The 27,567-nt window shown below is 38.5% G+C and overlaps 1 pseudogene; it reads left to right on the plus strand.

The window, feature by feature from the left end:
- The first annotated feature begins 3,275 nt into the window (after positions 1-3,275).
- On the plus strand, positions 3,276-10,584 carry LOC104887194 (uncharacterized; annotated as a pseudogene).
- Positions 10,585-27,567: the final 16,983 nt, after the last annotated feature.

Genomic DNA, 27,567 nt, shown 5'->3' on the forward strand with positions numbered 1-27,567 from the left:
AACTATAGTATTCTCTCGTCCTGGTAAAACAAAGGAGTACCCCCGCATAGGCATGGCCGAGGAGAAATGCTTAAGGTCTGAGCGTACTCATCCAAGCCAGCTATTGTCAGCTAAGATGAACCTAGGGTCAGATAGACGACCTAAGCGGCGCCTAATTTCAGAAGATGCAGTAAAGGGATCGTTCGAATTATTGGACGAATTCGGTGAAATATCTACGTCGGTTGCCTCGTCCACCGACATACCTTGCATGGACGGGCTCGCCTCAGAAAGCCCCTCACCGATCCTCTCATCCTGGACGCTTTCAGGAGAAGGCGTTCTGTTTGCTGGCCGCGCGCTTTGAACCTCGCGCTTCCCCTCGGCAGGGATTCGACCTGTTGATGCCTCCATTACTGAGCTGGAGGCAGGGAGATTCAACCCTCGTCTAATGCGAGCTGTTTGCTTGACGCGCGCCAGATTATCCTGCACAGGTAAAGACTGAGTCGTCTGACTTTGCCGTCCATGCCCAAAAAAATAAAATGCATGTCCGGCCAGAATAGGCCCAACTCTAGAATATATAGAGGAAGAAAGGCTCTCTGTTCTAGGGTTATGACAAACCCTTAAGCAGCCGGGAATATTCGTTGAAGAGGACGAATCCATTTTTTCTTAAAAAGTGAAAAAGGAAAAGCACAAAATAAGGATTAACAAAAAGAATACCTATTGAATTACTAGGACGGATGGAGGAAACTTAACAAGATCTTAGACGGATTGAAGAAACTTAGAGAGATCTTGGCAAAGGCTCTTTATCTCTCTATGGTTCGGTAAGTGATAAGTGCGAATTATTATATATTATAACCTTCTTATTCCCTCTCAGTAGATCCTTATTAGTATTATAACTTATAAGTTGTGGGTTTTAATTGTTTTCATATTTTATTTAGAAATTACGGTTATATGATGATTTATTAGTGTGACGTATGTTATATTTTATAGTATTAATAATATATCTAATGTGGGCAGGTACGTTATAATATTGGAGTCAAAGAAATGAAAACGGACATTAGCAATTATAATAGGTCAAGTCCAATATTGTCGCCAAACCCACGAAGTAACCAACAAGTGAAGCAGCAAATGAAATAAGAAGGAGAAATAAAAGAATAAAAGAATAAAGGAATAAAAGAAAAATAAAAATGTTTAAGAGGAAAATCTGATTCCTTGGCTTAAGATTACACGCACAATGCAAGATAAAAGGAGTGGGCTTTGATTAAAAAAATACCCACATAGAACCACAAAATAAAAGAGGAGGCACGAAGAGCAAACAGGGGGGGTAGCATACAGCAGCAATAAAAAGGAAGTTTTTTGGCAGCAGACAAGAGTATCAAGGGAGTTCGACGAACGGAGGACGAAGCAGAGACGAACGAAGCTTGTCATCTGATTTTCAGCTATGGTTTCTCATATTTGGGTGATGTTTCTCCAATTTATGAGTAGCTAATTTATGTTTTCTAGGACTTAGATGAAACCCTTATAGTATGAATTGGTAGTTTAATTGTGTTTGAGAATTGATGTTGGTTTATGATTGCATAACTATTTAGATTATTATTGGATTGATTATTGTTTGCAATATAAGTTGATAATTGTTCTTGTAGAATTGATTATTGTTTTTATTGTTATCAAATTTACATACTTTGTTCTTGTAGTTCAAAGTGTGATGTTTTGCAATGGTATTTCATAATTTGTGGTTAAAAGTTGAATAATTTATGCTTTGGTTAGATAAATTATGTCACCTAATTAATCGCAATACAATTTTTATGAGTATTCCGGCTTGTAGTTTAGGGTACTTGATAAACCTATTAATTCTCATCCCTATTAATCTATTAGTCATATTATTAGTGGTGGATTCGACTGTCCTAGATTATGTATTATTGTCTGTTCTCCGATTCACTTTTGTTATTGTCAAGTTTATTTAGTTTACTATATATTTCAGATTAGTTTAATTTGTTCATAAACAATTCATTATATTTATATTTAGGATTAAATTAGTAGACATTAGATTTCATTTTAATCAACTGTTCCCTGTGGATACGATACCCTATTATTTATCACTATCTACTAGATCTTGTACACTTGCAAGAATAGGGTTTTATAACTTGTTTAAAATCGCTATCAAGTTTTTGGCGCTGTTGCCGGGGAATGGTGTTTGGTTAATTTAATTTATTGTCTGCTAGTTTATTTCTTATTATAATATTAATTTTTTGTTTTACCTATTTGCTTTTCTTTATTAGTTTCTTAGATATTTACTATATTTTACAAGTATTGATGGTTGGAGAAAGGTTGCCGAAATAACATCTCAGATACGAGGTGCTTTCTTTCCACTCTATACTTCTATTTTGTGTTTGTTTGAATTTTTTTTAATTAATGTTAGGTCGTAGGTCATTATCTTTTGATTTAAATCCATATAATCCTGAAATTGAACGCACACTTAGAGAAATTAGAGCTTCTCATAAAATTTCTACCGAATTTGATTTTGAATCTGAAATTGAAACTGCGATAAAAATGGGTGAAGGACAACCTAGACAACTTATTGAGTATTTCACTCCTGGTACGTACACCTCTCCTGTAGGTAGTCGCATGCCAACTATAACTAGGAGATTTGAAATTAAACCTCAGACTATTCAATTGCTTCCTTCTTTTTATGGTCTTGAATTTGAAAATCCATATAAGCATATTGATGAGTTTCTTGAGGTATGTTCAACTTTTAATCAACCTGATGTGCCAAACGAAGAAATTTATTTCTTACTTTTTCCTTTTTCACTAAAAGATAAAGCGAAACATTGGTGGACTACAAAAGAAAACATTACTAATTGGCAAAATCTTGTTACTCAATTTATAAAGAAATATTTCCCAATTGGTAAATTAACTAAGATTAGACGCGAAATTACAACTTTTTCTCAATTACTTAGTGAGCAATTCCATGAATGTTGGGAGAGATTTAGGGATCTTTTACGTAGTTGTCCACACCATGAAGTCCCTAAATGGCAACAAGTGCAAAGTTTCTATTCTGGTTTGGATGAGCGTAATCAACAAATGATTGATTCTTCTTGTGGTGGTACCTTTTTCATAAAAACTCCTAATGAAGCATGGGAATTATTTGAGCATTTGAGTGATAATTCTTTACAACATGCTAATTCTTCACATATGGGAATTTCTAGATCATTGGGAAGTAAAGGTGGTATTTATGAAATCTTCATTCTCCTGATTTGTCAAGCAAAGTAGAGGTTCTCACTAAAAAGTTGGATCAATTAATGGCTATTAACAACATGAATATGAACTCTACTACTTCTCATGATGTATGTTCAATATGTGCAAATCCTAATCATTTGTCTCATAATTGTCCTACTATATACTCTAATGTATCACATGAACATGTGAATGCGGCACAAGGCTACACTCCGCACAATAATCCATATTCAAATACGTACAATCCGGGTTGGAGAAATCATCCGAACTTCTCCTGGAAGCAAAATTCTGGTGAGGTACAGCAAGGGCAGAGAGCTAATCAAGTAAGTCAACCTGGTATGAGTAACATTCCTCCTTGTTTTCAAGCTCAAAGGTATGTCACACCTACTGTAGCTACTGCACAACCTACTGTACAACCTGCTCCCAATTTTGAATATCAAAAAATCATGTCTTCCTTAGGGAATGTAACTTTTACATTAGGTACTATTACTTCTTCTATTCAAGCTTTGGAAAATAAGATGCATATAGTTGATTCTCATACACAGTTTATAGCTAAACTTGAAACGCAAATAGGTCAACTAGCTAATACAATGAGTAAAAGAGCCGATGGCAAGTTACCTAGTAATTCAGTTGAAACTCCTAAGAACCATAATTACGAACATGTTAAGGTTGTCATGGCCCTTAGAAATGGCAGAGAGGTAGATAACCTAGTAGAGGAAAAGGAAAAGCATGATACATCTAATGAGCTGGAAACTAAGGAAAGTGAAATTGATAAAGGAAATGATAACTCCCTTTCCACTACTGTGTCTAAATCTTCACATTCTATTCCTTATGAACCTAGAGTTCCTTATCCTCAAGCTTTAGATGCACCTTCACCTTATGGAAAGAACAAGCAAAAAGAAGATATTTTAGAGACTTTCAAACAAGTTAAAATTAATCTTCCACTCTTGGATGCAATAAAACAAAGGAAAAATTGATAATAGAGGTCTGAACTTTGGGTGATAATTTTTAAAAGGTCTGAACTATTGATTAACCTGTGTAGGTCCCAACTTTAGGGGGTTTTAACTTTTAGGTGGCCTTAGTGACTTATAACTGGCTTAATATGTCATCACTTGTAAAACTTGGATCACATCAGAAGGTTTAATTGAGGGAGGGATGTAGGAACTGGGTGAGATTTTAAAAAAAATCTTCAGTTTTAAGTCGTCGAGGCCCACTAAAAGTGAAGACCCCATAAAGTTGGGACCTACATAGGTTAATCAATAGTTCAGACCTTTTAAAAATTATCACCCAAAGTTCAGACCTCTATTGTCAATTTTTCCTAAAACAAATTCCTGCCTATTCTAAATTCCTTAAAGATATGTGCACAAATTCCTGCCTATTCTAAACAAGTGAGCTCTATTTTGCAGTTTAACCACACTCCTAAATTTAAAGATCCTGGTGTCCGCACTATATCTTGTCATATTGGTGATCATAAAATTGAAAAAGCATTATTAGATTTAGGTTCAAGTGTTAATCTGATCCCTTATTCTGTGTATGAGCAGCTAGGTTTAGGTGAGCTACAACCTTCTAATTGTACCCTACAGTTAGCAGACAGGTCCGTTAGAGTTCCTAGAGGTAGGATTGATGATATCTTAGTTAAAATTGACAAAGGTTTCTTACCTGTAGACTTCGTAGTGCTAGATATGGAATCAGGTAACCCTTCTAAGAATATTCCTTTAATTCTTGATCGTCCTTTCCTAGCCACCGCTGATGCTACTATAAATTGTCGCTCTGGGGAGATGGTGGTCTCTGTTTTAAATATGAGAATTAACTGCATATTTTTAGAGCTTTTTCTCAATCTACATTTGAAGATGAATCTGAATGTTTCTTTGTTGATTTGATTGATGAGTTAGTTGAGGAAGCTTTACCTGCACTCATATCTAAAGATGCTCTGGAAACTAGTATTGCACATGAGAACATTGGGAAATGTTTCTGAGGTATTGAGCTCCATTCTTGATCACACTTCTATTTTAGAAACTTCTTCTTGGGTGTCTAGAAATGAGCCTTTACCACCTCACTCTGAGTCTCCAGCCCCATTATCTATAGTTTCTCCACCTAAACTTGAGTTAAAACCTCTTCCATCTACACTCAAGTATGCATATCTAGAGTCTAATGAGACTTTACCAGTTATAATTTCATCAGAATTGTCTAATGAGCAGGAATCAGCATTGATTAAGGTTTTAGAAAATCATAAGAGGGCTATAGGATGGTCTGTAGCAGATTTAAGAGGAATTAGTCCTTGTATTTGTATGCATAGGATTTTTTTAGAAGAAAATGCTAACCCTACTAGAGAGATGCAACGAAGCTTGAACCCACACATGAAAGAAGTAGTCATGAAAGAGGTTGTGAAACTTTTAGATGCTGGTATCATATACCCTATTTCTGATAGTCAGTGGGTTAGTCCCGTGCAAGTTGTTCCTAAAAAGTCTGGTATTACAATTGTGAAAAATAATGCATGAGAGCTTGTTCCTACTAGAGAGACCACAGGTTGGCGAGTTTGTATTGATTATAGGAAGCTTAATTCTGTGACCAAGAAAGATCACTTTCCATTACCTTTTACTGATCAGATTTTAGAAAAGTTAGCTGGTTAAAGTTACTATTGCTTTCTTGATGGTTATTCTGGTTATAATCAATTGGCTATTTATCCTGAAGTTCAAGAAAAAACTACTTTTACATGTCCTGCAAGTACGTTTGCATTTAGAAGGATGCCTTTTGGGTTATGTAATGCACCTTCTACTTTCCAAAGATGTATGATGTCCATCTTTTGTGATATGGTTGACAAATTTTTAGAGGTGTTTATGGATGATTTCTCTGTTTTCTGGTCTTCATTTGATGAGTGTTTAGATAACTTGACTGTTGTATTAAAGAGATGTGAAGAGGTAAATCTTATGCTGAGTTGGGAAAAGAGCCATTTTATGGTTAACGAAGGTATTGTTTTGGGTCATAGGATTTCAAAGAAAGGTATTGAAGTCGATAAAGCTAAAGTTGATATCATCTCTAATCTTCCTATTCCTACTTCTGTTAAGCATGTTCGATCCTTTCTAGGCCATGCAGGTTTTTATAGGAGATTCATTAAAGATTTTAGCAAGCTTGTTAGGCCTCTCACCAATCTTATTGCTAAAGACATCACCTTTATTTTCGATCAATCATGTGTTGAGTCTTTTGAAAAGATATAATCGTTGCTTGTGTCAGCACCTATAGTGCATCCCCCTAATTTTTCGTTGCCTTTTGAAATTATGTGTGATGCATCTTGGTGCTGTACTTGGTCAAAAGGTAATAAAGCAACTCATGTAATTTACTATGCTAGTCGAACTCTTACGGATGCTCAGAAAAATTACTCAAGCACTGAAAAAGAGTTACTAGCCTTTGTGTTTGCACTTGATAAGTTCCGCTCCTATCTTTTATGCTCGAAAGTCATAATTTATTCTGATCATGCAGCTTTAAGATACTTATTGTCTAAGAAAGAGTCAAAACCTAGACTAATTAGGTGGATTCTCCTATTACAAGAATTTGATATTGAAATTAAAGATAAAAAGGGATCCGAAAATTCAGTTGCTGATCATCTCTCTAGGCTTCTTCTTGAACATACTAATGATTTAGTTGTACATGATAAGTTTCCTGATGAACAATTGTTTGCAATTTCACATACACGTCTTCCATGGTTTGTGCATTTTGTTAATTATCTTGCTTCTGGTCAGATACCGTCACAATGGTCAAAACAAGAGAAAGACCGATTTTTTTCACAGGTTAAACATTATTACTGGGAAGATCCTTATTTTTTTAAGCATTGTTTAGACCAAGTAATTATAAGATGTGTACCTGAATGTGAATATCATGATATTGTATCGTTTTGTCATTCTTATTCTTGTGGGGGACACTTTGGAGGTAAGAGAACAGTTGCCAAAGTACTCCAAAGTGGATTTTATTGGCCCACGTTATTTAAAGATGCACATCAATTTTGTCTAGCTTGTGATAAATGTCAGAAAACAGGTACTATATCTCGTCGTAACATGATGGCTCTCACCCCTATTTTGATTGTTGAGATTTTTGATGTATGGGGTATAGAATTTATGGGGCCTTTTCCACCCTCTTTTGGCTTTTTATACATATTAGTTGTTGTTGACTACGTATCTAAGTGGGTTGAAGCCAAAGCTACTAGGACTAATGATCAAAAAGTAGTTATGGAATTTGTTAAAGATCATATATTTTGTCGATTTGGGGTACCTAGAGCACTCATTAGTGATGGGGGCAGCCATTTTCTTCATCGTTCTTTTGAGTCGTTGCTTAAAAAGTATAATGTCACACATAAAGTCGCTCCTCCTCATCACCCTCAAACTAGTGGTCAAGTCGAGGTGTCTAATCGTGAGGTAAAATATATTTTGGAGAAAACAGTTAAACCTGATGGAAAAGATTGATCTTTGAGGTTAAATGACACACTTTGGGCTTATCGTACTGCATTTAAGACCCCAATAGGAATGTCACCGTATACACTAGTTTTTGGAAAAGCATGTCATCTTCCCGTTGAGTTAGAACATAGGGCTTTTTGAGCTACCAAAGCTTTTAATTTTGATATGAAACAAGCTGGATATAACCGTCGTCTTCAATTGAATGAATTACGCAATTATGCTTATGAGAACGCTAAGATATACAAGGCCAAAACTAAAGCCTTTCATGATAAACATATTGCTAGAAAAACTTTTGAACCTAATCAGCAAGTTTGGCTTTATAGTTCTAAGCTTAAATTTCATCCTGGCAAATTAAGTTCTAGGTGGGATGGCCCTTTTGTTGTTGAGCAGGTTTTTCCTTCTGGTGCTATACAGATTTCTGACCCACGAGATGGACGTCTTCTTATCGTAAATGGACAACGATTGAAACTTGCTGTGTCTCATGATGTTGAGGAAGGTCTTATCGAGTCCATTAACCTGGTAGACCCTACTTACATTGATTGATGCATATGGCTACGTCTGGCTGAAGACTCAAACTTAGAGCTAACTGGGAGGCAACCCAGTATTCTATTTTACTTCTATCATTTACTTTTCCTTGGTTTATTTTATTTATTAGTAATTAGATTTGTGTTTTCGAATTCCTAACACTTGGCTATTCTTGAACTTGTTTTGTTTTGCAGGACCATGATCCAAGTATGCAGGGGACTTGGAGTAAGCACACCCATGTGGGCAAACTTGCACAATTTGATAATGCTTACACATTCACAGACTTCCAACCACCATCCACCAGGTTGTGTTGCTCTATCTTTCCTCTCTTATTTTTCTTCTCTTTTCTATTATGCTTGCAATGCGGACAATGCAAGAACTAAGTGTGGGGCAGTGAAAAATTTGGGGCATTTTGGAATTGTTTGGTGTATGTTGCTGCTATGTGATGATGTTGGTTTGCTGGATAGTTGTTTTGTGGGAAGAATCTTAATATTACAGGTTTAATTTATATGGCATTTAAGTGCCGGTTGTCCTATTTATGGGGAGATGCTGCCCAAATTTTTCCAAAATTTGAAGATTTTTTTTTTTGAGTTTATATATGATATTATGTGTCTATTTAAGGGTATATTATGCATCGTTCACTTTCACATCTTAAAAGAGTTATCGAATAATGAGAATAATTGATAATAGGCTCTAATCTAACAACGTTTTAATCAAATTCCGTTTTTATTACATTAAAAAAACATTATTTTTGAAGTTATGAATGTGATGGCTTAACTCTTGCAACCTGTTAATGTACCTTAATAATAATCATTCTTATTGGTAATCTAGCACACTTTCTTCATTGGCTAAGATGCGGGGTATGGAAGAAGGACTTTTATACTTTAATCTGCCTAATTAGTACCTATACTTTTCTTGGTGATCTTTCACTGCTCTTGGTTACTGGAGAATTACTTGACTTTGTTAAAAAAAAATTAGAGAGAATTATGGTTCGAAAAAATTAATGGATTAGTAATCCAAATTATCAAAATTGTGAGAATGTGAACCATTGAAAAAAAAAAGAGTGATTATTTTTTTTATTTCCAAAAAAGGAAATCGAGAAAAAAAGCATAGAAAAAGCCTCAAAAGCAATGCAAACAACAAAGTATCGAGTACTCCTTTGAGATCATTGGGTGGCAAGTGCAATGTCATATGAAAGAGACGATCCATGTATGGGTACCAAGTGCCTATTGTACAGAAAAGTATGTGGGAATCAACTGAAATAATAATCAAGTCTGACTAAAGTACCTCGTATTCGAACGTCAATACACTTGCACATGAGCACCTAGATTACTTATGAAATCAAACTAATTTATTACAAAGAATGCTGGAGAATAAAAGTTCAATAGCGTTCATAGCTTGCTAACCTAACAAAAATGTTTTTTGCGACTAACTTTTAAGTTTTTTTTTTTTTAAGAAAAAAAAAATAAACAAAATCGTTTTAGCCTATTATTAACTCTCATTAGTTTGGCTTCTTCTTTGAGAGATGGTGGAGTGGTACGACCCAAGTTGGTATTGAGTGATATTGAATGTTACTTTGATATTTTTCTTTACTCGAGGACTAGCAAAGTTATAGTGTAGGGGAGTTGATAAGTGCGAATTATTATATATTATAACCTTCTTATTCCCTCTCAGTAGATCCTTATTAGTATTATAAGTTAGAAGTTATGGGTTTTAATTGTTTTCATATTTTATTTAGAAATTACGGTTATATGATGATTTATTAGTGTGACATATGTTATATTTTATAGTATTAATTACATATCGAATGTTGGCATGTACGTTATAATATTGGAGTCAAAGAAATGAAAACGGACATTAGCAATTGTAATAGGTCAAGCCCAATATTGTCGCCAAACCCACGAAGTAACCAACAAGTGAAGCAGCAAATGGAATAAGAAGGAGAAATAAAAGAATAAAAGAATAAAGGAATAAAAGAAAAATAACAGAAATGTTTAGGAGGAAAATGTGATTCCTTGGCTTAAGATTACACGCACAATGCAAGATAAAAGGAGTGGGCTTTGATTAAAAAAATACCCACATTGAACCACAGAATAAAAGAGGAGGCACGAAGAGCAAACAGGGGGGGTAGCATACAACACCAATAAAAAGGAAGTTTTTTGGCAGCAGACAAGAGCATCAAGGGAGTTCGACGAAGGGAGGACGAAGCAGAGACGAACGAAGCTTGTCATCTGATTTTCAGCCATGGTTTCTCATATTTGGGTGATGTTTCTCCAATTTATGAGTAGCTAATTTCTGTTTTCTAGGACTTATATGAAACCCTTATAGTATGAATTGGTAGTTTACTTGTGTTTGAGAATTGATGTTGGTTTATGATTGCATAACTATTTAGATTATTATTGGATTGATTATTGTTTGCAATATAAGTTGATAATTGTTCTTGGACAATTGATTATTGGTTTTATTGTTATCAAATTTACATACTTTGTTCTTGTAGTTCAAAGTGTGATGTTTTGCAATGGTATTTCATAATTTGTGGTTAAAAGTTGAATAATTTATGCTTTGGTTAGATAAATTAGGTCACCTAATTAATCGCAATACAATTTTTATGAGTATTCCGGCTTGTAGTTTAGGGTACTTGATAAACCTATTAATTCTCATTCCTATTAATCTATTAGTCATATTATTAGTGGTGGATTCGACTGTCCTAGATTCTGTATTATTGTCCGTTCTCCAATTCACTTTTGTTATTGTCAAGTTTATTTAGTTTACTATATATTTCAGATTAGTTTAATTAGTTCATAAACAATTCATTATATTTATATTTAGGATTAAATTAGTAGACATTAGATTTAATTTTAATCAACTGTTCCCTGTGGATACGATACCCTATTATTTATCACTATCTACTAGATCTTGTACACTTGCAAGAATAGGGTTTTATAACTTGTTTAAAATCGCTATCAGTAAGAAATTGAGCAGAGTGTCTCTCTCTAAAAATTCTCTTAAGGATATGAAAATGATTTCAGAACGGACAAGGGGTCATATTTATAGGGAGGTAAAAATGACCTCCCCCTCCGGTAAAGTAACTGTTGCACCCCAAAAAACGCTTGAGGGTTGACCTGTTGAGACCGGAAAAATAGCGCCCTTTTCATCTTATAAAAGGTAGGCAGTTCCCGTCGGTTAAAAGAGAATTCCAACCGTCTGGGCGCCTAAACTGGTAAAAATCCTCTTTTAAGGGGTAAATGTTGTAGCCTGAAATATCAACGACTATAAATGAGACACGTGGCTCCATCGCCACCCTACACGTGGCATTTTGCTGCTGCAGTTAAGTACGTGGCCCAGAAAGGTGCATGACCTAAAGTACACTTTTCTGGATAAAGAAGGTTATACTAGCCCTCTTCTGGTCCAACCTGTACTTAGGCCCAGTAAAAGCAAAGAACATCTTTATAGAAAGGATGATGTGTACTCTCCAATCAATGATTACCACATGTCATAATATTACTGCTTAGCCAATCAGATGCTCTCAAATTAGGGTGACATCAAGGTACAACAGTCTTTTTAGACACTATAAATAGTCCTTGAAATCAGGGGAAAGGTACGTTTTTCAGAGCAGTGTACTGTTATTCTACTATAAATTCTCTCTCTCTACTTTCTCTCTCTAAAAGTTTGCTTTACACTCCTGATACCTAACTTATGTTTCGGAGGGGGAAACACCACCCAAGCCTCCAGGGTGAGTCCCTTTTTGCAGGTCTGAAGACGAAAATCAGGTTCGAGTTTTTGAGTTCAGGCATTGTTGCACAAATCTCCGATTATAAAACCTACTGTTGACCCTACTGTTGGGGATAGTAGTATATATTTACGAGTTTAGCACTACGTAACACCATTGCTACCAACGTTTCACTTTACATGAGTAACAATTTCTTACTTGTTATGACTCACAAGTAGAGCAAATGTTGCCATCATCAAACAATCATAAACATTCATTTTTATCTTAGAATTATATAAGTGATCACCAACTTAACAACCCAAGATTCATTCAAACTTTAATCCAATCATCCTTATTTGTTGAACCTAATCAACTTACCAAATAAGGTTCTCGGTCCTTATAATATAGTTACACGAGGGAAAAAAAAGGATGGGCTACGCTGGAAGGGCTGCGTTTTCTTTAAAACACAGCCCTTCTTTTATGAAGGGCTGCGTTTTTAAAGAAAACCGCAGCTCTATAAGTAATAAAGGGTTGCATTTTTTTAAAAAACGCAGCCCTTTATGGCTTGTAGGGGTGCGTTTTTTAAAAAACGCAGCCCTTTATGGACTTTTTTTTAAAACAATTTTGAAGAATTAATTGCGGGCTCATCAACATATTAAGCGGGTTCATTCGCTCTCCTCTCCCGCATTCTCTCTCATCTCTCACGTCCTTCATTCCTTCTCCCTCATTAAATTCTCTCTCCTCTATCACGTCCTTCCTTCTCCCTCATTAAATTCTCTCTCCTCTATGCTAAGGCTTTGTCAGCGGCTTCACGGACGGCTTGACTTCCTGGAAGTGGAGCCGGTGTAGGATTACGACGACGAACTTGTCTAAGAGCTTCGACAAGTTTTGATGAGTAAGTTTGTTGTTCTACTGCTGATTTCCATCTAATTTGATTTTGATTTTTGTTGTTTGATTGATTTTGATTCAGTGTGTCTATTCTTTGGCGTTTTTTTCCTATTTGATTCTCGTGATGTATCTTCTGTGTGCTCTTCGTAATTTGAAATTATCAGATCTATAATTTTTTCCTCCTTCACGCTTCAAGGGTTCGTAAATTACAACAACAAGTGATGATTTTTCGTTTTTCAGATCTATAATTTCCTGATGTTTGTTTTGATTAATGTTAATGTAATTTCAGATCTATAATTTTTCTCTTTTGTATTTCCGTTTGTTTTTTTTATTTTGTTCATTTTCGTTCTTTTTTTTTTCTTATTTTCGTTCTTTTTTTTCACATGTACTATCTAGAGGTTTGAATAGTTTCAGATCTATAATGTCTTTTACATGTCTTCTACTATTTTATCGACTGTAAATTTGCTTTACAGTATTTTGATGGCTCTTTGGTTTGAATTTTGCATAATTTCTTTACAGTCTCCACAATTTTTCTGCGTTTTGCACATTTAGTTCCACTTTAAGAGAACTGGAAGCAATGTTTACAGTCCATCAAACATGAGTACATATATTTAAGAGTAAAAAAAATGCAAATTTTTTTTTTTTTGGGTCAAAAGGTCTCCAGTTATGGTCAAAACCGCAACCCTTTGTACAAAGAAGGGTTGCATTTGAGGCCCGAAACCGCAGCCCTTCCATACTGGAAGGGATGCGATATTGGGCCTCAACCGCATCCCTTCGTTCTGAAGGGTTGCTACGGAAAGAGCTGCTGGCCAAAAACGCAGCCCTTAGGGCGGTTTTAACCGCAGCCCTTCCGTTTTTTCCTACTAGTGTTAAATAATAATAAGGGAACAACATTATTCAATCATGGTACATATATATATATATATATATATATATATATTATATATATATATATATATATATTATATATATAATATTATATATATATATATATATATATATATATATATATATATATAGGTTTAAGTTCATATGAGAACCACCCTTATGGTGAGAACCACTCATTTTTCCTCATTTTACGAAGATTTTGATGCATTTCATAATATTTTTGCTCATTTTTGTTTCACTTATTTTATGTTTTTGCTTATTTAACAATTTTATGCTCATTTATCAACGTTTTTGCTCAGTTTATGTTTTGCTCATTTTACTTTTTTTTTCTCATTGAACATTTTTATGCTCATTTAATGTTTTTCTTCTTTTACATTTTTGTTCATTTTACGTTTTTGATAACTTAATGTTTTCTACTCATTTTATGTTTATGCTCATTTGTTACTTTTTTTTGCTCATTTTAGGAAATTTTTTACTCATTTTAAGTGGTTCTCACGGTTCTTACCATAAGAGGGTTCTCATTAGAACCCAACCCTATATATATATATATATATATATATATATATAATTCCCTCATATGAATTAATAGAATAATGTTCCCAAATCCCATATGCTTGCATGTATCTTCCATATAAACATAATACAAATATTATCATCAACATGTTTCACACAACGACATCAAACATGCAAATAGAACTTAATAGTAATCACATATCAACTAGAAACAGTTCCATATACATGATACTACATAATTCTCATCCTTAAATAATGATACTAATCCAATCAACACATAGGCATGTACGTACCTTGTGTAGAAAATAGAGTGGCCGTTTTCACAGCCTTAAAAGTCACCTAAAGAGAATTCTCTGCCTAAAACAACCAACATAAATCCACAATCAATCCTTTATAAATTTACAGCAATAACAAAATACTTTAAACCCTTCTTACAAGTGTTAAAACACTTTCCCATTATTAAAACTTAAGTACTTAAACCTCTAATATAATACTACTATACTAGTTGTCAAAAACTCTCAAAACTCATGTTTTAAAATCATAAATCTCCTTCAACAATACTCTTTTCAAATTTTCAGAAACATATTATATATTAAACTCTTTTAAACATGCTTAAACATATTTTAAATCATAAGAACAACCAATCTTGTAAAAAATATAATATTTCGGGTAAAAACTTGTAATATGATATTTGGGGAGTCGTCTCGAGCTGTGCCCCCGTCCATTTCGAGCAAGCCTCGTTTGGTCGGCCATAATCCTGCAAAATAAGGAAACCTACCCCGGGGGGTGCCCCGGGAATGCCCCTCCGACGCTCAAGTCAGTAAATAACTTTGTGGAGGAAGAAAGTAGTGAGAGAAGTTCTCAAGTGGTAGAGATTAGATACCTGAGTTATGGGGATACATTCCCTATTTATAGAGAGTTGTTCCAGATGAAAACTGCAATTTGTATTACCAACAAGGGTATTTTCGTCCATTCAGTGATTTTGAGCCTAGTAAGACTATAGGTTATTATATATGTCAAGCTTAATTCCTGGTGAGGGTATTTTTACCTTGTCACATGTTATTGGGTTCGCCATATTTTTGGGCCCAAACATTAGCCCCACGCTCATTATACGCTAGAAGACCCTCCGTAGATCGTGTGTTGAGCGGAATTACATAGACTATTTATCCATGTTATTTAATCTCGTGGATCCACATGTAAGTGGGTTGGTGGTCCATATTTACTTGCCATTTGCATTTGGCACCTTGTTTCCTTTTTTTATTTTATGAGTAATGTACCAAGCGAATAACAGCAAAGAGCGAAGGTTGACTTTGTTTTCATGTGACCCATTATACCAAATATTAATGGCATTATAACTCGAGGAAATGGAATTAAGGCGCCAACTTTCAACTTCGAATATTTAAGACCTTCGAGCAGACTAAATCCCAAAGGCTTCATGCGACCTTTGATGACTGTACCCATCCTCCTCGAGCAAGGTAACCATCCTCGCGCAATTAAAAGGTCAAGGGAAGTGCAGCTAGCCATCGACGAGAAAGCTTGAGGCATAGGAATAACATGATGTCAAGTAGGGCTGAGACTGACGCATGACTTCGAGCATGAGAGAGAGAGTTGAGTGCTTGAGCTGGAGAGAATGCGTGGCTCAAGCAGAGGAGAGGAGTGAACCAACACACACCTTTGAGGAGGTCGAAGTACGGACGTCCCGGAGCAGGTCGAGGCACTTAGCTCGTTTAATATAATTACTCCATGCATTTACGTGAGTTTGCACAGATGATACTCGAGATGTGAATTTAGCTGCCAACTTTCAAAATATTTCCAAGTCTTCAAACCTATTGATTTCGTGTGATATGACCTCTTCGAGCATAACCATGCAGGCCATACTTGTATATATATCTCGAGAGGAGGAAGTTATCTTGGGATCTTGAAAAATCACTAAGTGAGGTCGAAGTGAATGAAGGTATATATATGCTCGAGCTACGAATTACTCGAAGAATGGTGGATGGTTGTATCTTTGAGTAGAGAGTGGTCGTCGAGGAGGTTTGAATTGTAAGAATAATATGAAGTCGAGTGATGATTTGAACGCATGGTTTCGAGCAGGAGATGCGTTTTCGTAAGACGAGTCGATACGACGCCAACTCATTCAACCTCGAACGTAGCCCTTCGAGCATGAGGTGCATCTTTGACCCTTCAAAGTGCTACGCGAGAATGAACCAAGTGAGCTCGAGCAGGAGAGAGAGGTGAGCTCGAGTGGGAGAGAGAGGTGAGCTCGAGCGTGAACTAAGATAGCTCGATGTGCGCCCGCTGTATAAATGATCAGGTGGAGCAATATCGAGGCTTTTGCATGATGTATGTTGCGGCATCGAGCATGGAGGTTTTTCTTTTCTTCTCTCTCCTTTGCAAAGAACAGAGTTGAAGGACATGTGCCATCGCATGCGAAAATCATTCGCTCGAGCAAGATCCATGTCAAGGAGTTCGATGGACTTAGTAGATAGGCACACTGCTCGAGCAGGTTACTCGTAGAATGCCAAGCTTCCAAATAATAAGTTGTATAAGTGGGTGGGTCGAAGAATGACCATGTCTATAGTTAAAATTAATAAAACAACCTGAACATGTTGTTTAAGTGCAACATATTTATGTGTATATATGATTGCTCGAGTGAAGGAGAAAAACATAATAAGTTAATGAGAGTTTCTAGCTTCATAGTTTTAGTCACTCCGCTACCAACCAAGTACATAACAAGCAAAGGTTGACTTTTGCACCCATTATTTTATGTGACTCAGTAGTAGTACTTCAACATGCATCTTATCAAGCAATTTGCATTTAGGCGCCACTTTCAAAAATTTCTAACTCTTCGAACCCATAAAATCCATTCCTGTGCTATGACCACTTCGAGCAGAACCATGCAGGTCATACTCATGCTCCTCTTCAAGAGGATGGGAAGTCACATTGAGAGGAGGAAGAGTTATCATCTTGAGAGCTTTGAAAAATCAGTATACGAGAGGGTGAACGAAGTGAGCTCGAGCAAGAGTCGAGTGATGTTGTCAACATGAAACTAGTTAGCTCGAGCGGGAGGGGGTAGTGAGTAACTCGACCATGAGAGAGGGGTGAGTTGAGTAGCTCCACCAAGGGAGTTGAGTAGCTCGACCAAGGAAGGAACGCTAGTAGCTCGACCAAGGGAGTGAAGTGAGTAGCTCGACCAAGGGAGTGACGTGAGTGGCTCGACCAAGGGAGGAAGTGAATTGCTCGACCAAGGGAGCGAGTGAGTGCCTTGAAAATACCAGTTAGTACGAGGGAGTGCCCAAGAATATGTTTGTTCAAATGAAAAACATGAGAATTATTTGTCGTGCCGCTCGAGAACATCACCAATTGACCAAAGATATCTTCGTCTAATGGAGACCGAGCGATTCGCCTATGTGACTCCCCTTTCGTCCAATTCGCCCCACGCTTAACTCTTAATGTGGGACTTTCCTTCACATTGAGTGTTATGCGGAGTTGCTCCTTCAAGAATTGGTGAGCTCCAAGAGTTCGGGGGACATACATGAAATCTCCTCGAGATGACTTCGTTGAAGAGGGGGGGTATGGGACCTCCTTGAGGTGAGTAGGAGGCGGGCGAGACCAAGGAACTCGAGGGATGGTACTTTCTCGAGATGAATTGGGGGCTGGTGAGCCCCATGTACCTCAAGGGGCATCTTGGACCTCGCTCGAGATGTCTCAGGGGATAATGAGCTCCATGTATCTCGAGGGGCATTTCGGACCTCGCTCGAGATGTCTCAGGGGCCAATGAACCCCATGAATCTCGAGGGACATCTTGGACCACGCTCGAGGTGTTCAGGGTCTTGTGAGTCCTATGTACCTCGAGGGGCATCTTCGACCTCGCTCGAGATGTCTCAAGGGATAATGAGCTCCATGTATCTCGAGGGGCATTTCGGACTTCGCTCGAGATGTCTCAGGGGCCAATGAGCCCCATGTATCTCGAGGGGAGTCTTGGACCTCGCTCGAGATGTCTCAGGGGATAAAGAGGCACATGCTTCTCGAGAGGTGTCGGGACGCCGTAGCACTTGACGGGGGTCGACTCCAGTAGTAGCACTTCGAGGAAGTTGGAAGACCTCGCTCGAGGTTACCCAGGGGCCAATGAGCCCCAGGTAACTCGAGGAAGTTAAGTTACCTCGCTCGAGGTTGCCCAGGGGCTAATGAGCCCCAGGTAACTCGAGGAAGTTCAGAGACCTCGCTTCGAGGTTACCCAGGGGCTGATGAGCCCCAGGTAACTCGAGGAAGTTCTGAGACCTCGCCCGAGATTACCCAGGGGCCAATGAGCCCTAGGTAACTCGAGGAAGTTCAGAGGCCTTGCTCGAGGTTACCCAGGGGCTGATGAGCCCCAGGTAACTCGAGGAAGTTATGAGATCTCGCCCGAGGTTACCCAGGGGCCAATGACCCCTAGGTAACTCGAGGAAGTTCAGAGACCTCGCTCGAGGTTACCCAGGGGCTGATGAGTCACAGGTAACTCGAGGGAGTTCTGAGACCTCGCCCGAGGTTACCCAGGGGCCAATGAGCCCTAGGTAACTCGAGAAAGTTCAGAGACCTCGCACGAGGTTACCCAGGGGCTGATGAGCCCCAGGTAACTCGAGGAAGTTCTCAGACCTCGCCCGAGGTTACCCAGGGGCCAATGAGCTCTAAGTAACTCGGGGAAGGGACCTCGCTCGACGTTACCCAGGGGCCCCTGGTTCACTCGAGGGGTATGACACCGTAGGTCTTGACGGGTGTCGATCTCAGCGGCGTTGGTGGCCAATATCCCCCACTCGATCTAGGTGAGGTGCTTAAAGGTAGGTCTTTGGCCTCCATCTTGGCGTGAATTGCCTAGGGAGTTAGAGCTCCGGCGAGGAGAGGGTCTCATGGTGGCGCAACTGTACTCCAACACTGGGTTTAACTGGACTTCAAATAATCCCTAGGGGAGCGAGTCAGTATCTCAACCAAGGGAGCGAGTGAGTAGCTCAACCAAGGAAGTGAGGGAGTAGCTCAACCAAGGGAGCGAGTGAGTAGCTCAACAAAGGGAGCGAGGGAGTAGCTCAACCAAGGGAGCGAGTGAGTAGCTCAACCAAGGGAGCGAGGGAGTAGCTCAACCAAGGGAGCGAGGGAGTAGCTCAACCAAGGGAGCGAGAGAGGAGCTCAACCGAGGGAGCGAGGTGAGCAGCTCAACCGAGGGAGCGAGGTGAGCAGCTCAACCAAGGGAGCGAGGTGAGCAGCTCAACCAAGGGAGCGAGGAAGTAGCTTAACCAAGGGAGCGAGGGAGCAGCTCGACCAAGGGACCGAGTGAGTAGCTCGACCAAGGGAGCGAGGGAGTAGCTCAACCAAGGGAGCGAGGGAGTAGCTCAACCATGGGAGCAAGGGAGTAGCTCAACCAAGGGAGCGAGTGAGTAGCTCAACCAATGGAGCGAGTGGGTAGCTCAACCAAGGGAGCGAGGGAGTAGCCCAACCAAGGGAGCGAGTGAGTAGCTCAACTAAGGAAGCGAGGGTGTAGCTCAACCAAGGGAGCGAGGGAGTAGCTCAACCAAGGGAGCGAGGGAGTAGCTCAACCAAGGGAGCGAGAGAGGAGCTCAACCAAGGGAGCGAGGTGAGCAGCTCAACCAAGGGAGCGAGGAAGTAGCTCAACCAAGGGAGCGAGGGAGCAGCTCAACCAAGGGAGCGAGGGAGCAGCTCGACCAAGGGATCGAGTGAGTAGCTCAACCAAGGGAGCGAGGGAGTAGCCCAACCAAGGGAGCGAGGGAGTAGCCCAACCAAGGGAGCGAGGGAGTAGGTCAACCATGGGAGCAAGGGAGTAGCTCAACCAAGGGAGCGAGTGAGTAGCTCAACCAATGGAGCGAGTGGGTAGCTCAACCAAGGGAGCGAGGGAGTAGCCCAACCAAGGGAGTGAGTGAGTAGCTCAACTAAGGGAGCGAGGGTGTAGCTCAACCAAGGGAGCGAGGGAGTAGCTCAACCAAGGGAGCGAGGGAGTAGCTCAACCAAGGGAGCGAGAGAGGAGCTCAACCAAGGGAGCGAGGTGAGCAGCTCAACCAAGGGAGCGAGGAAGTAGCTCAACCAAGGGAGCGAGGGAGCAGCTCCACCAAGGGAGCGAGGGAGCAGCTCGACCAAGGGACCGAGTGAGTAGCTCGACCAAGGGAGCGAGGGAGCAGCTCGACCAAGGGACCGAGTGAGTAGCTCGACCAAGGGAGCGAGGGAGTAGCTCAACCAAGGGAGCGAGTGAGTAGCTCAACCAAGGGAGCGAGTGAGTAGCTCAACCAAGGGAGCAAGTGAGTAACTCAACCAAGGGAGCGAGGGAGCAGCTCAACTAAAGGAGCGAGGGAGTAGCTCAAATAAGGGAGCGAGGGAGTAGCTCAACCAAGGGAGCGAGTGAGTTGCTCAACCAAGGGAGCGAGGGAGTAGCTCAACCAAGGGAGCGAGGGAGTAGCTCAACCAGGGGAGCGAGAGAGTAGCTCAACCAAGGGAGCGAGTGAGTAGCTCAACCAAGGGAGCGAGGGAGTATCCCAACCAAGGGAGCGAGTGAGTAGCTCAACCAAGGGAGTGAGGGAGCGAGGGACCTCACTCGAGATATCTTAGGGGATAATGGACCTCATGTATCTCGAGAGGCATCTCGGAGCGGCTGCTATGTTTAGGTGAACTTTCTCGATCTCGACATGAAGCTAATAAGCCCTATGACTTTTTGAGGAGAGTCTTATTGCCTTGTTGGAAGAGCTTTTTTACTTATAATATATTTCTTCAAGTAAGATGAATACATGGTTCTTGACCTTAACGAGGAGTTGATGGCCTAGGGGTCGAGGAGCTGTCATATTGGAGGTCCTTACTCGACTCGAGCGGGGCTATCTCGAACTTTCATGAATGTTCGAAGGCTGTATGAGGACCTCAACAAACTCCATGAGTGTTCGAAGGCCTTCATGAGAGGACCTTTTCGAACTACATTTTTCCATGTTGGCTGACTTGATGAAGCGGTCGACTTCGGTCTTACATGAACGACGTGAGCACACTCAGGTAGTTTTGACCTTTTGTTTGACGATCCCCACAGATGGCACCAACCTGTTTCGGGTAAAAACTTGTAATATGATATTTTGGGAGCCGTCTCGAGTTGTGCCCCCCGTCCATTTCGAGCAGCCAGCAGGCCTCGTTTGGTCGGCCATAATCCTGTAAAATAAGGAAACCTACCCCCGGGGGTGCCCCAGGAACGCCCCTCCGACGCTCAAGTCAGTAAATAACTTTGTGGAGGGAGAAAGTAGTGAGAGAAGTTCTCAAGTGGTAGAGATTAGATACTTGAGTTATGGGGATACTTTCCCTATTTATAAGTTGTTCTAGATGAAAACTGCAATTTGTATTGCCAACAGGGGTATTTTCGTCCATTCAGTGATTTTGAGCCTAGTAAGGCTATAGGCTATTATATATGTCAGGTTTAATTCCCGGTGAGGTTTTTTTTTACCTTGTCACATGTTATTGGGTTCGCCATATTTTTGGGCCCAAACATATAACATTCTACTATGATTTTCCAATCTTTAAAACCTGAAAATGCATGCTTTGACAAAAAAAAAACCTATTCAAACATAATATGTAAACCTGAATTTTTATTTCTTTAGTACAAAAATTATACTCCTTCCGTTTCTTTGTAATCTACACACTTTCCTTTTTAGTTCGTTTCTTTTCAATCTACACACTGTTGCTTTTTCTATATTTGGTAACATATCACATCTACTTTCTCCATTTTTTTCACCCATGTCATTCACTTTTTAATATTTAACCTACTCTTTTGTTTCTCTCTCCACCTTTTCAGTTTCTCTCTCATACTTTGGTACTTCCTTCTTGGTTCTCCCCCAAAGTAAAGTGAGTAAATTAATATGAAACGGAGGGAGTATAAACTTAGATTCAGAATGAAATCATCAAACTAAAACTTTTAGGATTTTTTAACAAGAATAATACAAACTTTTTCCTGTTGTCTCGCAATAATACAAACTTTTGATTATTTTTAATGATACAAACTTTTGATCGAAATTCCCCCAGCAGGGAAATATCGTTTGTTAGCTTGTTCTAGGAGCTAACAAAATGAGGTTATTGAGGTGGGTTGGGGGTTGAGGGAGGAGGGAGAAAGAAGAAGATCATTTTGTAATTTTTTTTGACCTATTATACAAGTTACAAGTCAACTTGACCTACTGGAGGAATTTTGATGTAAAGTTTGTATTATCAAAAAGTAACCAAAAGTTTGTATTATTGCGAGAGAACGAGCAAAAGTTTGTATTATTATAGTTAAAAAATCCTATCTTTTAAACATAAACTTTATTAAAACAAATCTCAAAAACATAAACTTTACATTGAAAATAACTTGAGGAGGAAGAAAATAAAAGAAGGGACGCTTACTAGGATACGGAGCAACGACAAGAAGCGATCGGTGATAGGTCCGACGGGATGGCAACAGCCGCCGAGGAAAGGGGGTGAAGGCCGAAGGAGAGGAAGAAAGAAAAATAAAAGAAAGAGAGAAGGAATAGGCCAGTCGATGTGGGAAAAAGGAGGAGGGAGAAAGTAAAGTTGTGTGGAAAAAAGTGGGGTTTATGGGATTTTTATAATTTCGCCTTGTGACACGATCGTTGCACGTGCCAAATTAAGTACCTAACTTAGCCTAGTATAGGGTAAGAAAGGGTCGAATCCATAAGGAAGCAAGGATTAATCAAGAGTTGAATGCGATTTAGCGAGCTAAGCCTATTTTTGGGGGTTTTTGAGATTAGTAAACAACTAAGAAATTAGGAACTAAGAAACTAACAAATAGACTAAATGATTCGAATTAAACTATATTAAGAGGACACTAGGGATAGGGGATTCACGAGCTAACAGATAATTAACAAAATTGTCAAGCCAAGGGGATCTATTAGGGTCGATTAGGGGACTAAGTCACTCAAATGTTTCCTAATTACTCTCTTGAGCTAATTAGGAGGACTTAATTGACCGATTTTTCCTATTCTCATGGTAAAATCGATTAATCAAGCATTTTCACAACTCATAGTGATCCAAATAAGGTCCCAGGGAGTCAATCACCTATTCTCATGGTGAAGCCAACCTAAAATCTAGCTAAATGTCTATCTAAGGTTTCATTTCTCAATCCTTCACCTTAGATTTCCGCAACAAGCTCAAATGGGGATAAATCAAACAAACAAGGTAATCAAATTAGCTAGACAACACAATCTCACCCAAATCACACCCCCAAGCTTGACTTTCAAGGTCAACACATGATTAGCAAGATCATTCCCTTCCCCTAGCTACTAATCTACTCACTAGCCATGGAAAGGAAATAAAAAGCTTGAAGCAACAATGGTGAAGCAACAATGGTGAAAATCATATCTAATAAACTAATCATCAACTAATTACTACTAATCAATACTAAACTAGCCATGGAAAGGAATAAATAAAAAGCTTGAAGCAACAATGGTGGAGCAACAATGGTGAAAATCATATCTAATAAGATAATTATCAAATAATTACTACTAATCAATACTAAAGCAAGGTAAAACAAGTACAAAAGTAAATAAAGAGAAGAGATAGAAGAAATACTCAAAGATGTATGAAAATCAAATGCAAAACTCCATTGAAATAGCTTCAATAATCCACATTCAAAAGCTTAGATCTAGTTTCTCTCTCTAAAAACTCTCTCTAATTAGAACTAATTAGTTCAGAAATTAAAAGCTTAGTATTAGGATTATTAAAAAATTGGTTTTATACCCCGTAGAAATAAGGGCAAAATTGTAAAAGACGAAACAAAAAAATTAGGAAAATTGGACGACGGAGCGCCCGCTCCTTGCAACATGAAGCGCCCGCTCCCGGGCCGCTCCAAGCTACTGCCTTTGTTTCTTCACATATGGAGCGCCCACTCCTCTTCCTCAGGAGCGCCCGCTCCCCTGTTTGGAGCCTCTTCCTTGCTTATCTTAGCTTCAAAACACTCCAAGAAAATATTAGACGGGGGAGGGGGGATGCACATGCAAATGAAATGACCTATATGCAACCTAACAATATGCAAACGAACTAAAACTAAATGTTAAGTATGAGAATATGAGAAATGATGAAAAAGGGGAAGAAAAGGAAACTATATGGTCTAAAATGAATTTAAATGACCTAAACTAAATGAAAATAAGTGAACCTAAAGTCCACTTATCATCTTGTGGGTTTAGAAAAACGTTATTGGACTCAACTAGCTAGAGTTTAATGATAGATGAAATTAGTGTTTAGGAGTCTTTTTCCTAATCCAAAAGTTTTTGGGTTCCTCACACCCACTTAGAAATCTTTTTCCATATCCAAAAAGTGTTTTGATCTTTTCAAATATTTTTTGAAGCATGCCTCGACAAAATATTTTAACTTCTTTAAATCAGTAAAATAATTCATTTGACTTTAAAATAGCCAACCTATGAAGAAATAAATCATTTTAACACTAAAATATATTTGAATAAAAATAACTATTCATTAAAATATATTTATAAATTTCATAAATTTACGGGGGATTACATAACCATAATCATTGCTAAGCGTCTCATAATGCATCGTTAGGCCAACCTAAAATCTAGCTAAATGTCTATCTAAGGTTTCATTTCTCAATCCTTCACCTTAGATTTCCGCAACAAGCTCAAATGGGGATAAATCAAACAAACAATGTAATCAAATTAGCTAGACAACACAATCTCACCCAAATCACACTCCCAAGCTTGACTTTCAAGGTCAACACATGATTAGCAAGATCATTCCCTTCCCCTAGCTACTAATCTACTCACTAGCCATGGAAAGAAAATAAAAAGCTTGAAGCAACAATGGTGAAGCAACAATGGTGAAAATCATATCTAATAAACTATTTATCAACTAATTACTACTAATCAATACTAAACTAGCCATGGAAAGGAATAAATAAAAAGCTTGAAGCAACAATGGTGAAAATCATATCTAATAAGATAATCATCAAATAATTACTACTAATCAATACTAAAGCAAGGTAAAACAAGTACAAAAGTAAATAAAGAGAAAGAGATAGAAGAAATACTCAAAGATGGATGAAAATCAATTGCAAAACTCCATTGAAATAGCTTCAATAATCCACATTCAAAAGCTTAGATCTAGTTTCTCTCTCTAAGTTCTACTTCTCTCTCTAAAAACTCTCTCTAATTAGAACTAATTAGTTCAGAAATTAAAATCTTAGTATTAGGGTTATTAAAAAATTGGTTTTATACCCCGTAGAAATAAGGGCAAAATTGTAAAAGACGAAACAAAAAAAAATTAGGAAAATTGGACGACGGAGCGCCCGCTCCTTGCAACATGAAGCGCGCGCTCCCGACTTGGAGCACCCGCTCCTGGAACGCTCCCGGGCCGCTCCAAGCTACTGCCATTTTGCCTTTGTTTCTTCACATATGGAGCGCCCACTCCTCTTCCTCAGGAGCACCCGCTCCCCTGTTTGGAGCCTCTTCCTTGCTTATCTTAGTTTCAAAACACTCCAAGAAAATATTAGATGGGGGAGGGGGGATGCACATGCAAATGAAATGACCTATATGCAACCTAACAATATGCAAACGAACTAAAACTAAATGTTAAGTATGAGAATATGAGAAATGGTGAAAAAGGGGAAGAAAAGGAAACTATATGGTCTAAAATGAATTTGAATGACCTAAACTAAATGCAAATAAGTGAACCTAAAGTCCACTTATCATCTTGTGGGCTTAGAAAAAGGTTATTGGACTCAACTAGAGTTTAATGATAGATGAAATTAGTGTTTAGGAGTCTTTTTCCTAATCCAAAAGTTTTTGGGTTCCTCACACCCACTTAGAAATCTTTTTCCATATCCAAAAAGTGTTTTGATCTTTTCAAATATTTTTCAAAGCATGCCTTGACAAAATATTTTAACTTCTTTAAATCATTAAAATAATTCATTTGACTTTAAAATAGCCAACCTATGAAGAAATAAATCATTTTAACACTAAAATATATTTGAATAAAAATAACTATTCATTAAAATATATTTATAAATTTCATAAATTTACGGGGGATTACATAACCATAATCATTGATAAGCGTCTCATGCATCGTTAGAGCGTCTACGTTTGCATCTTCGCATCATTATTTTTGAATATTCTAATATTTAATAATCTTGATAATTAAATTTTAAACGACATTTCAACGATCAAATTTTTAATCCTAAAAATCTTTGATTTCAGATTTCAAAGGATAGATTTTATCAATGGATAAAAAAAACTTAAATTCAGGGTTTTCTCTCTCCATGATGAAAAGATGATTGCATAGGGATTAAGCTAGTCATTATATGCCACCGATGGATCGCTGGAAAAAACCTCAGCTGTCTTCGCAACATGCACAAGTTCAAAATAGCTAAACACATATCCACTAAAGTTTCGAATTCGAAAAATTTGCAAACCAATGTAATAGTAACCCAGGAGATGCCTGGTCGTACTTCCCCTCCGATTCAAGTTCCTATATATGCTATCAATGAGGCATTTAGAGCTCATAAATCTAGTTCATCGCCTGTGATAACTCCCACTGTGAGTACTACGTCGACACCTGAAGTCATCCCCAAATCTCTTGAGAAGCATTATGAGCATCCTGCTGGATATACTGCTCATGGGAAGAGTGGGAAGGTAAACTCGAAACCACAAACTGAGGAGCTCGATGTGATTGAGACAATACATGCACAAGTTGGGTGCGACAATGCTAGCACTCAAAAGGTGGGAGGAAATGGAGCAGTTAGGAGATTGGAGTGGTCACCTCCTCTGAAATGGGCTAATGTTGCGGTGGGTAAAAACTTACTACAAAGGGTGTTGCTTTGAAATTTGTTCCTCCATTGCTGATAGAAGGTAAGAGAATTGCTATACTTGATCAAGATGAGGTAGATAAGTTCTCCTATGCTTGGTCTACTGCAATTATCCTGTATGTTATTAGCCAAACTCCTTCCATAAGAGCTTTAACTCGTTATATAGAGTAACAATGGAATGAATCACGTGTCTAAGCCAAAAAAAATTCTACATGATAAGTGTTATTTCATTGTTAAATTTGCTTTTGTAGATGACATAAATGAAATTTTGTATGTTGATCCCCATATGATTAATAGTAGGCCTTGGTTCTTAAGGCTTGAACCTTAGACTTTGACTTCCAAAATGAAGTTTTAAGAGTGATTCCCCTCTGGATTAGGTTGTATAATCTTCCACTTAATTACTGAGGGCCTGAGTCTCTGAGTAGAATACAGAGTATGGTTGGAATCCTTCTTTTTGCGGATGAATGTACTACACAACAACAATGAGTTACTTTTGCTCGAATGTTGGTGGAGGTTTATGGCACTAAGGAACTCCCTAAGAGCATATGTATTGAGGATGCTTCAAGAAGAACCCT

This window comes from Beta vulgaris, chromosome 2, assembly GCF_026745355.1.
Source record: "Beta vulgaris subsp. vulgaris cultivar EL10 chromosome 2, EL10.2, whole genome shotgun sequence".
Taxonomy (NCBI): Eukaryota; Viridiplantae; Streptophyta; class Magnoliopsida; order Caryophyllales; family Amaranthaceae; genus Beta; species Beta vulgaris.